Raw genomic sequence first — 13,472 nt, forward strand, 5'->3', positions numbered from 1 at the left:
ACAGCTCTTTGGAGAGGGTTAGTTCCAGACAGGTAAGGTAGGTTGTGTGATTATTAGTTACTTTTATGTATTTGAGAGAGAGGTTAGTATAAGAGTGTGATGTAATGAGACTTTATGTTGTATCCACAGTATTCCTCCACCATAAGCGAGGGTATGTAATAAACTTGGGTTGGAGCTGCTATTTAGGTGGCTGCCAACTTTTTTATAGAGCTGAGTTGTAAGTTAAAGTACGTTCGGTATCAGTTAGCAAATTTCGAGGATGAAATTCTTATAAAGAGGGGAGATTGTAGAGACCCGAACCTATAAAAATAAGAAAAAGGATAAAAAGGGGATTTTGTAGGCTTTGTCGATGAAGCCAAAGTTCTCATCGACGAATGCGCTTCAGTGCTTCGTGTCCTATATTCAGTGCTTCGTTGACGAAGAGATCCTGACCGATAGGAAAAATATCAGGCCTGGGTTCGTCGATGAGGGAGGAGGTTCGGCGACAAACAACCTCCTATAGCTCGTCGATGAGGAACCAATTCATCGATGAGTATGACTGGATCAAAAGGCTTCTAATATCATTTCTCATTGCTTAAGGGTTAAGAAATCCAAATTTCTCTCTCTCTCTCTAGAACCGGCGAGTTCACTCTCTCTCTCTACCATTCTCCGCCGTTTGTCACCTATTTCAACGATCAAAAGTTACTGCGAGGATCAAGGAGCTAGGATCTACAGTTCTAGTGGATTATATTTTCGATTTGGTGATAAAGGTCGAGATTTGGTTTTCGAGCATTTCAGTTTCTACTTCGAAATCAGGTAAGGGAATTATGTTTAATGCAGTGTTTTATCATTTTTGATAGGTGGATATGTTTATGGTGTGAGTATGTTTATGTTTTCAATTGTTCTTCTGAAATTTAACTGTTCAAAAAGCTTGTTTTTAAACTTAGGATATACGAGATGATATTTTGAGTAGAAATGAACGGTGGAAAGTTCGGTTTGGTCCTACAAACCAGTTATTCAGTATTTTCCGTGATTGCCTACGGGATATGTTTTAGATATGGAAAATTGTGTGGCATGTGAATATGAGTTTTAGAATGATGGAAACACTAGGATGGATATGTTTTTGTAATACAGAACTGTTTGCGAAAATATTGGAAATGTTTTGAGAAATGCAAGAACTTATGAGAGGGCCGAAGTCGAGTTTGTATTAAATAACCGAGGTCGGGTTTTATAAATAATAGAGTTATTTTGAGGTTGGAGTTTGTATTAAACGACCAAATTGTAATAGAGGGGCCGAGGCCCGAGATTTGTACTTTATAAGAGGGCAGAGGCCTTAACTCACTCGAAAAATGATCAGCTCGGAAGCTATCCCAAGTATAGGAGTTACATCGTGTAATATTCAACCCAAAGGCTAGATCGTCTCCTCAGGGAATGTGTTTTAATCTCAAATGTTACGTTCGTCCAATCGAAAACAAAAATGTATTGAACTTAGTTCAGATTCGGGATTTTCAAGATTATTCAATTTCACTTTTAACGAATTAAATAACACGTAAATTGAAATCTTAAAACTAGCATGCATTTATTTAAAGAATACTAATGGAAACTCTAGACTGCTTGAGGAAACATTGAAACATGCATTAATTAAATATGGCAACCTAAAATATGGAATTAAAAAATACGTAATGGAAACTCAATCAAACACACACGTGCGCAATAAAAACTGGACCTTTAATTAAATCACGAACTTGAACCAAACGCAGCACAAAACTAAATACTAAAAACTAAATAACATGTAACTAAATACTAAGAACTAAATACTAAATACTAAATACATAATTAAATAAACTTCAAGTTCTTTCATAAAGCATAAATAAAAAAATAACATTTAACTAACATAAAAGAAGAAGAAAGAGATAAGAGGAGAGAGAGAGAGAGAGAGAGAGAGAGAGAGAGAGAGAGAGAGAAGAGTTGCAGAAGGCTGGAACAGGGGGCTGGTTTTCTGTCGCAGAGGCTGTGCAGAGGTGGCCGGAGGTGCTCTGTTGCAGGGTTTGGAGTTCTGCTGTGGTGGCCGAAGGCTGTTGCTATGGCTGAGAGTGGTGGTTCGGGTCTGGTGTGGAGTTGCTGAAGTGAGTTGCTGCTCTGCTAGATTTGCTCTCGGATGGTTGGATGGTAGGTTGGTGCTCATGGAGTTTTGCTCAGCTGGGGTTGCAACCGGAAGGAAGCTTGAGGGCTGGCTGAAGGTGTAGCTACTAGTTATGGAATTTGAAAGATTAAAAGAGAGGGAGAGGAACGAGAGACAGAGAGAAAGTTAGAGAAAAAGAGAACCTGATGGAGAAAAGATAACACTAGAGGAAGGAGACAATAACAGTAGGAAAGGGAAAGGGAAGGAGAAGAAGGGAAGAAGAAGAAGAAGAGAAGGAGCAAAGGAAGAAGGGAAAGGAAAAGAGAGAGCAAAGGGTATGGCTGGGGGCTCGTAACTGGCGTAGAGTGAATTTGAGGGAGAGAAGAGAAGAGAAGAACAAAAGAATAAAGGATAGAGAAGAGAGGAGTTTATGGAAGGAGAAGAGAAGGAGGGTGAAAGAGAGTAAAGGAGGAGGGAAGAAAAGTGGTGCGGGGCACAAGCAGTAGGGGAAGAGAAGAAAGGATTAAATAGGAGGAAGTGCAGAGGCTTGCCCTAGAGCCGGATCCAGATAAGTGACCCGATTCGGCTGCATGGGCGGGTCACATCATGATTTTAATATATATTTGTTCTTTTTTTTTTTAATTTTTATTTTTATTCTCTGCGAACATAGTCCATTTTGGCCTTTCTGGAGCCCGTTTCACTCAAAACATAGAATTTGTAGATAATTCTTTCCTCTTTCTCCAAAAATTTGAATCGTCTTGATCGGAGCTTAGGAGGAAAAGTTATGCATGATTTACAAACAGGTACTGGTTTTGGTTCCCGGGAGTTTTCCTGCAATAAAAAAATTGCCAAAAATTCGTAAATTATGCAATAAAACTCAAAAATAATAAATACAGCACTTTATTAAAATACTGGACATAATTAGACATTTAATTAAAAATAGAAGTCGTAAAGCCTGGATTAAAGTGCCTAATTATGCAATGTTGACGCGTAATCACACCCCTCAACTAACGTTTTACTAGTCTCTAGCAAATGACGTAAATGATTTTCAGGGGCGGTACCTACAACTACAAACTCCAGTGAACATGAAATTAGTGCACATGCGACACTACCATACGGTTTCACATACAAGAATATAACTGAATTTCACACAAGCTTGTTCATATTCAATGCACATACTCCGAAGCATGTCACTCATGCAAGTTTCATCATTTATATGTCGTTTAAGAACAGTATTCTCACATGAAGTTAACCGATGACATAATTCAGAGTTAAGCAGTCATATCAGTTCAAGTATAAACAAATAGACTCTCGAGGTGTGTGTGATGTGTGTGACTCAGTACACCTAGGATACCAGTGGACACCTATAGAATGGTCGCTTTGACTCGGCCTAACTGGTATACCCTCAAGAACACTCAAAGAAAATGGGTTCACTTATCATATGTGATTAAGAGTGTCGCAATCAAACATCCCACATATTAAAAGGAACAAACGCTAAGTATATGGAGTGGATTAGTCTAGAAAGGATCTAGCCTATCTATGAGGTGTCGGGTCCTTCACCCTAACATCTTCTCACCTACTTGTCATATCCAACTGAGACCACCCTAGATCAACTTATTCACAAACTTGTCATGAATACATTTGAGGCATTAACCGGTTGAAGAATCTTCATATGTGAAAAATATGTGTTGTGTCCTTGACTTTTTGTGATATGTATTTGGGCCAGCATTGACATTTCATTTCATGCGCATGTGTATTGCTTGTTATTTCATCTGCTCATTCTTCATTTTTTGTCTTTTCCTGATCAATTAGGACAATCTTAACACTTCTTTTATAATCATCATAGCATCAATGGGAATTGAGCTCAAATAGGGGTCCATGAACTAAGTCTATCTCTAAGGGTGGCTCAGCCTTCACATCTTAAGTAGGCTACAAGACCTAGGTTTCTATCTCCCCACTAGGTGTCACCTCTAGGCTAGCAAATCAAAGACAGAGACTAGTGTACAAGGAATCATCCAAAAAAAAGAGAATTAAGTTCCATGAACTCTGATTTGATATTAACACTCAAAAGGACGATACATAGCTCAAGGATATCTCATAAGGTGTCATAGTCGCCACGGGTGTTCTTTTAGTGCTCTCAGGAAACCCTAAGTGCAATGAATCACGTAAATGTGTTTATTTAGTCTCGTGAGATACATGTAGATACAAGAAATTATACAGCCAAATTAACACAAGTGTACTACCAATCAATTCTTCATGGAGTTACAAAATCATATAAAGAGAAACTACGCATGATTGACTCAAGTGTGTCATTCTTAAGTTATATACGAGTACGTGAAGGGTATGAGTCAGTGTTAAGCATGACATAATGCAATGCAATTCCTCAGTTCTCTTTCTTTCTTTCACTCTTTCTTTTTTTTTTTGTTTTTTTTGTTTTTTTTATTTTTTTTATAATATAAAACCCATATAAAACCCGGTACGTGTACGTGCACAGTGTTACATGTGAATGCTCACCCCCCCCCCCAACTAAAGTGGAACATTGTCCTAAATGTAAAAGCATAGGGAAAATAGAAAGGAATGTGCATGGGAAAAGTAAAGTGTATCTGAGTGACAGGGTAATGGAAAAGAAAGACTGAACTACGAGAAAATAGACCTAAAAACTAACTAAAAATAAAATAAGGTAAAATAAAAGGAAAAGAAGGGAAAGAAAAACATCACAATTGTCTGGCAGAGGCTCTGAGGGAATTTCATCTAGTAACCACAGGTCTATAAATTGCACCGGCGGTTCTCCAAATTTGAGCTGCCACAGTGGATCAGTCTTCATACCTACACGGAAATCAACCTCAAATGAATTAATACTCATTAAAATACCAAACAATATGTGTGCAGATCGACCCTCTTGTGTTGACAAGAAAGGGTCTTTATTCAACATCGTGTCTAAGAAATTTGCTTCTTTACGAACTAGTGTTCGAGAGAGAGTTATTGGAACAAGTACTTGTAGTTCTTTAGAAGCATTAACATTACAAGTTTTACCTGGTTCCTTGAAAATGAGATTCTCACCAGACTGGTCACCATCTTTATCGGGCGTACATATCATCTCACCACTACAAGGGTTTGCCTCCACATTGGGCTCTTTGACATTTGATTTAGGTCGGAGTGATGGTTCCACGGTTTCTGGGCTCTGAGAGTGAGGTACCATAGGTTGGTACTCCTCATTGGTATTAGTCTCCTTATTAACTAACTGCTCCGCTTCTGGGCTCATTTCCTCTAATTGCTCTTTGAATTCATCTATTTCAGTCGTAACTTCTAGTGCTGGGACAACTGGTTGCTCGAAGATGAGCATCTCAGATTGGGGAACTTCTTTCTCGCTTCTCGGAGTAATGACGGTCTCTGCTGTCTCAAAGAGAACATCGTGCATTTGTTGTTGTGGCTGCTAGTACTCTTGAGGACTAGGCTGAGGTTCCATGAGCAATTCTTCTTTTTCTAAGATGTCCAACTGTGTGCTTATCGCTTTAATGGTGTCCTGCAATTTATTTTGATGATCGACTTGAGTTTGCATGAACTGTTGGAGCATGTTCACCATCTATGTCATGCTATCCTCAAGAAATTCTGACGGTGTACAGCTCTGAGGAATCTGTTGTGGCTGATACTAAAGTGGAGGATTATCTGGATAGTATGTTGGCTCATATGCTTCTCTACCACTAATTGTGCTGATAGGGTGTGCAATCATAGGTGCCTGATTGTCTCATGTATTCCATTGTGGGACATTTTCAGCTAAGTAATCAAAAAATGATAATACCTGATCTGGATCCTCGCTGACGGGCTCTCCATTAGACATGGTATGGACAAAGTGCCTGCAATCAGGGATAAGAGCAGTATAAAAACAATAAGCTAACCTCCATGAGTCAAACCCGTGATGTGGATAAGTACTTAGCAGATCCTTGAATCGCTCCCAACAAGCCCTAAATGTCTCATCATCCTATTGCACAAAATTAAGAATCTGTTCCTACAAAAATTGAGTTTTCTATGAGGGACAAAATGCATGCAGAAATTCACACTCCATATTAGACCAATTAGTGATAGAGTGAGGTCTCAAGGACTGAAACCACATATGTTCCCTATCTTGCAAAGAAGCAGTAAATAAGTGCAGCCTAAGAGATTCATTAGTTCTAGCATGAGAGAAAAACATGTTGCAGGTTAACTCAAACTCTACTAGGTGCTGATAGGGGCACTCAGATTCTGTCCCGTAGAACTCGGGTAGCAATGACATCCTCTCGCGTTGCATCATGAAGTTAAGCTCGTCATTAGGCAAAACAGTGGAAAGAGGATGCAGTGGCATATTCAAGTTGCAAAAAGTCCATTATTGTACGTGGTGCAGGTGCAGCCATATTTGTGTTTTATTTTTTTCAAAACTCAATTTCTTTTTTTTTTCTTTTTTATAAAACTAATTAAAATGATGGGAAAAACACTAATTTGAGACTAAGACCAACATTCCCCGGCAACAGCGCCAAAAACTTGACTCACTCAAAAAATGAGCAGGTCGGAAGCTATCCCAAGTATAGGAGTTACGTCATGTAATATTCAATCCAAAGGCTAGATCGTCTCCTTAGGGAATGTGTTTTAATCTCAAATATTACGTTCGTCCAATCGAAAACAAAAATGTACTGAACTTTGTTCAGATTCGGGATTTTCAAGATTGTTCAATTTCACTTTTAACGAATTAAATAACACATAAATTGAAATCCTAAAACTAGCATGCATTGATTTAGAGAATACTAATGGAAACTCTAGACTGCTTAAGGAAACACTGAAACATGCATTAATTAAAGATGACAACCTAGAATATGGAATTAAAAAATACGGAATGGAAACTCAATCAAACACACACACGCGCAATAAAAACCGAACTTTTAATCAAATCACGAACTTGAACGAAACGCAGCACAAAACTAAATACTAAAAACTAAATAACATGTAACTAAATACTAAGAACTAAATACTAAATACATAATTAAATAAACTTCAAGTTCTTCCATAAAGCATAAATAAAAAAATAACATTTAACTAACATAAAAGAAGAAGAAAGAGATAAGAGGAGAGAGAGAGAGAGAGAGAGAGAGAGAGAGAGAGAGAGAGAGAGAGAGAGAGAAGAGTTGCAAAAGGCTGGAATAGGGGGCTGGTTTTTTGCCGCAGAGGCTGTGCAGAGGTGGCCGGAGGTGCTCTATTGCAGGGTCTGGAGTTCTATTGTGGTGGCCGAAGGCTGTTGTTATGGCCGAGAGTGGTGGCTCGGGTCTGGTGTGGAGTTGCTGAAGTGAGTTGCTCCTCTGCTAGAGTTGCTCTCAGATGGTTGGATGGTAGGTTGGTGCTCATGGAGTTTTGCTCGACTGGGGTTGCAACCGGAAGGAGGCTTGAGGGCTGGTCGAAGGTGTAGCTACTGGTTATGGAATTTGAAAGATTGAAAGAGAGGGAGGGGAACGAGAGACAGAGAGAAAGTTAGAGAAAAAGAGAACCTGATGGAGAAAAGATAACACTAGAGGAAGGAGACAATAGCTGTAGGAAAGGAAAAGGGAAAGAGAAGAAAAGGAGAAGAAGAAGAGAAGGAGCAAAGGAAGAAGGGAAGGGAAATGAGAGAGCAAAGGGTACATCTGGGGGCTCGTGACTGGCGTAGAGTGAATCTGAGGGAGAGAAGAGAAGAACAGAAGAGCAGGGGATAGAGAAGAGAGGAGTTTAGGGAAGGAGAAGAGAAGGAGAGTGAAAGAGAGTAAATGAGGAGGGAAGAAGAGTGGTGCGGGGCACACACAATAGGGGAAGAGAAGAAGGGATTAAATAAGAAGAAGTGCAGAGGCTTGCCCTAGACCCGGATCCAGATAAGTGACCCGACCCGACTGCATGGGCGGGTCACATCATGATTTTAATATATATATATATATATATTTAATTTTTGTTCTCTGCGAATGCAGTCCATTTTGTCCTTCCTGAAGCCCGTTTTACTTGAAACTCAAAACATAGAAGTTGTAGATAATCCTTTCCTTTTTCTCTAGAAATTTGAATCATCTTGATTGGAGCTCAGACGGAAAAGTTATACATGATTTATGAACAGGTGCCGATTTTGGTTCCCAAGAGTTTTCCTGCAACAAAAAAATTACCAAAAATTCATAAATTATGCAATAAAACTCAAAAATAATAAATATGGCATGTTATTAAAATATTGGACATAATTAGACATTTAATTAAAAATAGAAGCCGTAAAACCTAGATTAAAGTGCCTAATTATGCAATTTTGATGCGTAATCAGGCCTAAGTGGTTCTAAACGGCGAGTGGCCGGGTTTTATGAAATGAGTTTTAAAGTACAATTTTATTTTCTTAAATTGCACGATATGCTTTAGGAAACTTGTGAACCCAGTGTTGCGAGCGCGGTACCATTGCTTGAGAGAGTTTCACTAGTTGATCACGTGTGCCCACATCTACGAGCGTGTGGTGTTGGGTGGTACTAGCCGATTGACCGAGATGCAATCGGACCGTAAACGAGCTTACGAAAGCCCGCTGATGTATATAGCAGGGAGTTGACTTGGCTTGGGTTGATCCCCTAGGTTTTTGTCCAGCCTTCGGGCCTCACAACCCTAGCCACGGGGGTTTGTACATGACGAGTAGTTCCAAGGTGTATCTTTTATGCATATCTGTATATTTATGTCATGATGTAAATGTTTTCTAGTATTGATTTATGTTATAAGAAATAAGAAATGAGTATGCATACTATGTTCAGTAAAAGAGAGAGGTATGATTCTAATATACACTAAAAAGCTTGCTGCCACACACTGTCATTAACTTAATCTTCCTTACTGAGAGGTGTCTCACCTCGTTTTCAAGGAATCCTAGAGATCGAATTTAGTGGGATCTAGAGGGTGGAGACTAGTTTACTTACTTTTGTGAGTGTCTTCAAGAACTCAAATATGAGTAGTTATTGTAGTATGCCTTTGGGCTTGTATTTATGGTTGTGTGGACCGAGTTTGTTGACTTATTAGATTGAGATGTAATATGTGTATGGAAAGACCTGGATGTATGTTAATATTTAAACTCTGGTAACAGATGGTGGAGAATGTTTTAATTATTGCGCTACATATTTATATGTGGAGATGGTATCGAGTACACAGACGTCACTAAAGTAACACGCGGGCCCATGTGTCGGGTCAAGGCATTATACACACACACAATCTCTCTCTCTCTCTCCTCCCTCAGCTTTCTACCTCTCACAAATCTCTCTCTCACTCTCTTTCTCGTTCTCCCTCTCGGCTCTCTATTTCTCTATTTCACTCTCTCCCTCATGCAGATCTCTCTCTTTTCAATATATTCTCTTTCTCATGCCCACCCTCTCAGGCGATTGGTAAACCCCTTTTCCCTCTGACTATTTCATTTTTCATTTTTACTCATTCTATTTTCTTATTTCTCATCTCCTATTTCACTTTTCTTAATCTCATTTTGCAAATCTAGACTTCGAAAAAGGAAATGGCAAAGAGCAGCTCTTTGTCCACCGATCTCTAATCCCAAGTAAATTTTCTCTTATATATATATATATATATTTTTTTTTTTCTTTGATTTTTTAAATTTTCTTTGAAATTTTTCTTGCCAATTTTCTCAGGATCCAAACAAGTTTAGGGGTTCAGGTTAGATTTTGGGTAGGTTGAGTTAGTAAATAGGTCTTGGGCTTTTGTCAACTGGGTTGTATGGTTTGGGCCGGTTGGGCTAAGCTAGGCTTAGGCTAGGTTGGGTTTGAATGGGCTGACCTTAGTTTAGGCTTTAGGCTTTGATGATTAGTTTGCAGAGAGTTGGGCTTGGACTTAATGAAATGAGGCTCGACCAATTGGGTCGAACCTAATGGACTCAATTTGGAAGCGAGCTTGATTTGTTTGGGCGAAGCTCAATTTGGGGCTTTGATTAAAGTTCAATTGAGGATTTGGGCTCTAAATTTGTTGGAGCCCAATTAGGGCTTTAGGTCTTTTAAGTCTAAATGGGTTTGGGTCAATGAGTCAACAAATCCAGGTCAAGGTTGACCTGGGTCCTAGGTCTTTGGGTCATTTGACTTGGACTCGAGTCGGATCAAGGGGTATTCAGATCTAAATTTCAATTTAGATTTTCAAGTTTTTTTGTAAAACTTTTCGAATCTAGGTCAACACTAGGGTCTGTTCATTCAAAATTCATAAAATTTAATTTGAATTTTATCTTTTGAAAATTACTGATTCTTTTAAATTTTGAATTCACTGAATCTCTCTAAACTCATTCTCAATTTATTCATGAAAAGTTTAATCATAAAATCAAAATTTAAAGAAAAGGACACCAACCTGTTTTATTTCTCTGTTTCTGAATCCTCCAATCTGCTAGCTAGTTTTGCCTAAACTCTCCTTGGTCTCCATTGCCAAGCTCATTTTCAATTTTTGCAAGTCGAGGCCTTCGATCTGAATTCCTTCTTTGATCATTCAATCTCAATTATTCTTCCTTTCCTCACCTTTCAGTATTCAACTTTCTCTCAAAAGCATTTCTTAATAACCAACTCCTCTCCAAATTTCCTTCAATTTTTTTTAGTGAGCACTTCCTTCTCCCAGTTGTCCCCCAATAACTCTCGGATTCTCCCTATTTATAATCTAAGAAGAGAACCTTCATTTAAATTTGATTAGCCAATTTATTTTTAATTTACTCAGTCAAACTTCAAAAGTAATTTGTTAATTGAATTGATTAATCAATTCGTAATTGCTCAATCAAATTTAAAAGACAACTAATTTTTCTTCAGATTTCCAAATTGAAATTCTTTTCTGTATGTGTGTAGATGCAAGCATGGAGAAGCTGACCCATTGAACTTCTGCAATTTTTTCAATTTGTTTTTTTTTTTTTTCAAAATTTCTATTTTTCTCCTCTCTTTTTTTTCTTCCAATTTTCTATGTATTTATTTTTTACTTTTCCACGTATTTTAATTTTTTTCATGTATTTTCCCATTATTAATGAATTTGTACACACCTATGTATAAATTCAAAATTGAATCAGGAAAAGACCTAAATATGAATTGAAATTAAACCTAAAAATCCAAATTATGTTATATAAGCTCCAGACAAAATATGTTGTCTATAGGGATGATTTCAATTTTCTCTATTATGTGCATCAGTTTATGATGATCAAGCTCAAGGAAGCATCATGGTTGCATTAAAACAAGAGACAACACTTGTTCTCAAGTGAAATAATTGGACCCAAGAAATTAAACATATAATTTTTTTTTATATATTGAATTAATTTAAGAGGTTATGAAAAATGACTTGATCATTATTTTAGACTAATTTGTAGCTAGACTATATTCTAAACCAATTTGTAGCTAGCTAATATAGCATCCAAGAGGTTGCATGAAGGATCGTTTATGGACTATTGGGATGATTTTAATTTTCTCTATTATGTGCATCCGTTTGTGACAAGCTCATAGGAAGCATCATGAGTGTATTAAAACAAGAGACAACACTCGTTCTCAAGTGATATAATTCGATCCAAGAAATTACATATTTAATTTATTCTTACATATTGTATTTTTTATTTTTTTATGCTTTGTATTGTAGTCTTTATAGTATAGTTGTTTTCAATTGTCCTGCCCTTGTAGCATATGCATGTTACTAGCTCCTTATTATTCTTGTGTTTGTTGTTGTTGTTATTATTTTTTATATTTAGAAATTTTTTATTTTTTACTATAATAATAAAATATTTTATTGTTATTGTTATTATTATTATTGTTATCATTGTCATTTTTGTTGTTATTATTATTATCCCTACTATTATAAACGGGATTCCCCTTTAGGTATTTTTTTAAAATATCAAATTTATTTTAATAACTACCCATAATTATCCTCAAATATTCCTATAACTACACATAATTATCTCAAAATGTCCTTATATATATATATATATTAAAAAAAATATTATGATAAATAAAAATAAAAAATTTAAAATTATTTAGTCTTGGCTATAAATTTTAAAAATAAAAGTTGTGAAGCACTGCGTAGTGATGCCCATGATTAGTTTCTTATTACTTTCATAATAATAATTAGTATATTTATTGTTTATTATTATTATTATTGTTGTTGTTGTTGTTGTTATTTATAATAATTTGTAATGTTATTCTTGCCATTTTTATTATTATTATTATTGTTATTATTATTATTATTAGTTGTGGAAGAGTCCATAGATAATTAACTTGTGTTTTTTAGAAAATATTATTTAATTAGGATTATGCTTGTTCTTCTTCTTTTTTTTTTCTCTCTTTTTTTTTTTAAAAGAAGTCAAGAATGGAATTGTGGTTCTTATTTGTTAGGGAAAAAAATTTCAATTGTATGGAAAAATTAACATTTTGGCTAGAATGTGATTTCATGCTTATTTTTATAAGCTAAATATGAAACTGTTAATCGAAGTTGAATTTTTTTTCTTTTAGTTTTAATTCTACAAACAAAACTGGGATGAATTTAGAGATTAAAATTGAGTGAAAGGGAATGGTTACAAAATATTAAATTTGAAAAGTATGAGATAATAAATTTTGAATTAATAAAATTATTAAATAGATAAGATGGTCCACTAAAAATGTGAAGTAATATAGCATGTTAACATTACTAAATATTTCAGTAATAATTTTTACCATTTTTTAATGTAGATTTTAAATTCTTTTAGATGAAATTTATCATAAAATTTTATTAGACTTACGAATATCTATAATTCTAGGAGGGTAGATAAATATTATATTTGTAAAAATAAAATTAAAATATATTTTTATAATTCTTCTCTAATACCATAAAGGGGACTCCTTCGTGTATTTTTTTTTCAAAAATTTTAATATAACTATCAATAATTATTACAAAATACTTCATTAACTACCTACAGTTGTTCTAAAGTACGTTTACAATTATGTCAAATTTATTTTTACAATTATTTATAATTATCTTAAAATATCGTTTTAATTATTTATAAATATCTTAAAATGTCTATATATTATTTAATTTTTTTGTTTTTTTATTTATAATTTTTTAAAAAATTTTAAAAATAGAGACACAGTGGTCATGGTTAACACGTAATTTCGACGACAAGGGGGTTTCATGGAAAAATTTAAAATTCATACGTTGACGGGGTCATGAAGACACAGGTAGCAATTGGCGAACAATAGAACAAGCACACGGGACCTGTCAAAACGGAGGAAGAAGAAGGAGAAGAAGCAGAAGGAGAAGGAAAAAGAATTAACATCATTCAAAAGTGCAGGTAAGGATAGCATCAACAATATAGTTATTAGTTCGTCTCTTTCCCACTTCGTTCTAGGGTTTTGTCTTCGATTCGAAATTGTTCCATCGATATTCTATA

The 13,472-nt window shown here is 35.8% G+C and overlaps 1 protein-coding gene across 1 annotated transcript in view; it reads left to right on the forward strand.

Moving 5' to 3' along the window:
• Positions 1-13,135: 13,135 nt before the first annotated feature.
• Positions 13,136-13,472, forward strand: part of LOC131159803 (protein LSD1) — a 43,297-nt gene continuing 42,960 nt past the window's right edge. Inside the window, exon 1 of the mRNA XM_058114975.1 lies at positions 13,136-13,373. The gene's annotated coding sequence lies outside the window, so the exon portion shown is untranslated. The remainder of the gene's footprint in view (positions 13,374-13,472) is intronic.

The sequence above is a fragment of the Malania oleifera genome, chromosome 7 (genome assembly GCF_029873635.1).
Source record: "Malania oleifera isolate guangnan ecotype guangnan chromosome 7, ASM2987363v1, whole genome shotgun sequence".
In the NCBI taxonomy this organism is placed as follows: Eukaryota; Viridiplantae; Streptophyta; class Magnoliopsida; order Santalales; family Ximeniaceae; genus Malania; species Malania oleifera.